Genomic DNA, 4,583 nt, shown 5'->3' with positions numbered 1-4,583 from the left:
GGGCTGAATGACTGCAGTCACCAGTTCTTCACCATCAGTGATTATTTAGAGTATTGGTAAAATTAAAAAAAAAAAAAGCTATTTGAGTTCTTTCAGGCAGCAATTTTAATGCTCTGCAGGTGAATTAAAACCAGGTCACAGGAAATAACTGACCTGCATTTTCAGGCCTCAGAAAGTGTGCGAAAACACTGGAGGAATGGTGCTGCAGAGGAGATGAGGGGCCAGAGTAGAGACAATACAGTCAGGACGGTGGGGATTGTACTGCCTCTCACCACACCCACCACCACAGTTACTCCTCCTATTGCTGAAACAAGCGAACAGCAGAAAAGATTTACAAACTGCTAAAACAACAGAGAGTGGTGATGAACACATCAGGAGATATATGAATGCCAAACAATACTTCAACAAGCAGGGTGCTTGCCTGAGTTTTTCTATGTCAGAAAATAAACCATTCGCCTGGGAATTAGTCATAGCTTTTCATATACACCATGCAAGTCTGCTAAAACCTCATGAACTTTCTGGGAGAGGAGGGAGGCTTGAGCACAGCACAGGGAGAGCAGCTCCTTTCACCCCCTGGCTCTGGTATAGATCACTCTGTTCCCTTTTCAAGGCAACAGCAATGTGGGCATAAACTCTGATAGCTCAGGCTTGGGCCTGGGAAAGACCCACTCCCCAGAAGCCACTGAAGGTCAGAAATTATCCCTCCCTTCTCTCCCCTACCCCTCCCTCCCTCCTTCCTTATGTGTTTCAAAGTTCTCTAAAGCAACCCCAAGTCCAGCCCAATTCCCAATTGTTTGCAAGAGCTGTAGCAATGGATGCCTGTACTATGTTCATTAGCTTAGGTGAGAATAGCAAAAGGAAACATGTGTGGGTAAGTTAAATGCTCTCTTCCCTTTGGAGCCTTAGAAACTTATCACTTTTGTTCTGTAACGTTTCAAAAAAAAAAAAAAATTAACTTCTCCCTCATACCATCCTTTCCCTGAAAACTAATTATTTGGCTACGGAGATAAAGAAAGAAAAATACATGTGGCCAATGTTCCTTTTATTTTTATCTCTGCTGATCATTAGAATAAAAAGAAATTACAGGAGAAAAAGCAAGGAAGAAAATTCCTAATTTACACATAGCTGACTTAGTCACTCTACTAGTGACTAAGTCACACGCTCTAAAATGTAGTAACTGGGCTGTGAGTTGGGTTAAATCTATGAAAGGTATTACAGTCTCCTGAATAGGGTTTGGAGTAAGGATAGAGCCATGTAGAATAATTTTCTGTGGTTTAGGAAAGTTTCTCTTGAGAACTTGTTGTTTTTTCACTCATAGAATATGTAGCCATACCAGACATTAAGCATTGTCTTTATTTTACTAGAGAAAAAGGTGTGTTCAAGGTGAGAACCAACTGATTTCAGTTCCCAGGAAAGTTGCTAGGTGTGCAATGTGAACAGCTGCAAGCACCCTTCAGGAACCTGCTCCTAGATAATCAAGATTTTAATGTGCAGAGGCAGAGAAACTTAAACTTTTACCACAGTTTACCCTCAGGTACAATGGCCTGTGAGGATTGCTTCTGCATCCCTTGTGCCATGAATCATTTAGCTCTTGAAAGTGATAAAGTGATTTAAAAATATCTAGATTTGACAAGTAGCACAGAAGTATTTCTGAGTATTTCAATGTTTTGAAATGTTTTCCTGTGTGTGGTGGAGCTCATATCTCACCGTTTATACTCACCATGGCAAGAAGGAGTGACAGCAATGTGCAGAGAGACTGGGCTCCAAAGAAAGAAGTTTCCAAAATTGGGTTTGAGCTTTGCTGCATGCAACAAAGCAGGAAAGCTTCCATCAGTTACCACAAGCCTCCTCAGCCACGCTGCTGCCACACCACTCACCTCACTCTGCCTTTCTCCTCCTGGTGTGTGCCCACTCCTGGGGGCTGAGACCCCACTGCTGGCCCCAAGTGCCAGGCTGTGCTCACCCTGCCCAGGGAGAGGAGGAGGAAACCAGCTCCTCCTGAGCCTGGCACCTCCCTGAGCCACACAACTCCAAGAATTAATGGGTTTCATTGTGTCTCAGATCCTGCGCTCTCACTTTTCCTCAACTTTTTGCTGGTTCATGTAATTCACTGCCTCCAGTGGGGGTAAATAAAAAAAAAAAACCACAAAAACCCCACAAACCCCCCCCCAAAACCCCAAAAAACCCCACAAACAAACAAAAAAAAAAACCAAACAAAACCAACCAACCAAACAAACAAAAATGCAATTAGTACAATTTTGTCCCAGGATTTCTGGTCTTCTTACCTATGTGTTGCAGAGGAGAAAGTTGGAATGTATGAAGTCCATAAACTCAGAAGAGGAAGGAGAAAAGAACCCAAACAGTGTTTACCTTAGGCCACACAACTTTTAGCCATTTTATAACAGTTATTTGCTCGGGACTAAGGATAATCCTGAGGTTTTCAGGACAATTCTTGCTGAAGGCAGTCACTGGTCAGACATTGGAAAGCTGTAGACTCTCTCTCACAGAGAAAAAATCAGAAAGAAAATCTTACCATACATGACCTGGCAAACACTAAGTTCTACTCTCTTATTTGCAGAACACTTTAGACTCTTGTATTAAACTCTTCAAGAATTTTCAGATAAAAACAACTAAATCATTGTAGCAGTTATCTTTATCTCATAGGGAGGGAAAATTCTTCCTCAGGTTATAGGGCAGAGCAAGGCTGTAACCTTGCAAAGGTTTCTCCTACCTGCCTCTCAGCTTAATCTCCTGCACAGCTTGCAAAGAGATAAAGTAGCAAATCCCACTCCTAAGGTGCTGTAAATGTTTTATTCTTTCTGTTGCAGCTTCAGGAGAGCACGGTCTCTGGCAGCAGGCCTCTTTAAAGTGTATCTCCCTCTGTGGAGGCCAAATCTTTCTGCACATGGAATTCTCTGCATCCATCCTCTACATGATTTGCTTCCTGGTGGTGATCCAAGGGCTGGATCCTTCTCTCAGGGTCAGGATCTGGCTGTGTGCAGGCATGCTTAGAGAACAGCTGTGGCCATGGCTCTCAAACACAGCTGCTAATGTGGAAATTAATTAAATTAATTAAATTAATTTAATTAATTAAATTAATCTCTAGTGAGGAATACAGCCATTAACCAGGGTTCCTATTGCAGCATGAATGCTGCACTGAGTCATGCATGAGATCTGTGACAGGGCAGAAATGCTGCAGGGAGCACTTCAACAAAATGTAATTTAGGGTAAAAAGTCTTGTCTTTGTTACCTTCCAGTGGCAGACTAGAGTGAGAATGTTAAATACTGTATTAAGTTAGTTTTTATAGGGAAGGGAGAAGAATGATGCATCAAAGCTAAATGTCCACTAAAATTGAAGTTTAGATAGTATGCATTCAGAAATAATTTTATTTTACAGTAATGACAATATGCAATATCACATAAGAAATGAAATTGAAGAATTGATCTTATTCTTCAAATACAGGATAGCTTCAATATCAAAATTAACATATAAATTCAGCATAAATCTTATTTCCCCACTCACGTGTGCTGAGTAAATGCACATAAAGGATGAATCACTGAAACAGTAAACTGAGAGAATCAAAGCCATTTTTCAGAGATGCCAGCACAAATGTGAGGTGAGCCTGTTCACCAAGCATACAACAAATGTTGCAGAGGTGGCCCTTCAGACCCATAAGGAGGACAAGTCAGGGACCCCCAGGAAAGCAGCACAAGCCCAGCAAGGACAAGGCAAGGGACATTTGGTGGCATCCCCACTGTGCTGTGCTCAGCCCTGCTGCCCCTTGGGCTGCTCCCTTATCCACAGGTGTGAGAGGTACCAGAGAATGTGAGCATCACCCTGGGGCTCTCCATGGTGCTCCTTTGAGGGAGAAATTCCTCAAATTGTTGTTGTTTACGTCATTGTTGGCCTTGACCACCCTGTCACAGCTAGAGGTGAGCTGATGGGGATTTGGCAGTGGATTTGGCAGCCAAATTTGGGATTTGGCTGCCTCAGGGGCAGCTCCCTGTGGAGCCCCCTGCACTGGTGCCTGGTGGGTCTGGGACCTGGAACAGCAGAGCTGTGAGCACAGAGAACTTCCTGTGGCATTTCCCAGAGAGCTGACAGCAAAATCACAGGAGAAAAAGCAAGGAAGAAAATTCAAAACTTACACATAGCTGACCATAACTCTACCAGTGACTTAAGACCACGTGGTCTGAAATGTAATAACTGGGCTGTGAGTTGGGTTAAATCTGGGAAGGGTATTACAGTCCACTCTTTTTTTCTCTGCCAGGAGAAAGAGCAGTCCTGGGACACCCAAAGGAGGCTCCCGAGGGGCTGCTCAGGAGCAGGAGCTGTGCAGAAGGCAGGGGCTGAAGGTCTCTTGCTCCAAGAAAGCCACAGCTGCACTAGTACTCAAAGAAATACTTCAAAAAACCCTAAAAACAAGACAAAAACAAAAACAAAAAAAAAACAAAAACACAAAAACAAAAACAATCAAAAAACCCCAAAAACAAAAAAACAAACAAAAAACCCCAAACAAACAAAAAACAAACAAACAAACAAAAAAAACCACCACACACACACACACAAAACCCCACCCACA

This window comes from Prinia subflava, chromosome Z, assembly GCF_021018805.1.
Source record: "Prinia subflava isolate CZ2003 ecotype Zambia chromosome Z, Cam_Psub_1.2, whole genome shotgun sequence".
NCBI lineage: Eukaryota > Metazoa > Chordata > Aves > Passeriformes > Cisticolidae > Prinia > Prinia subflava.
This window is presented reverse-complemented; position numbering follows the sequence as displayed.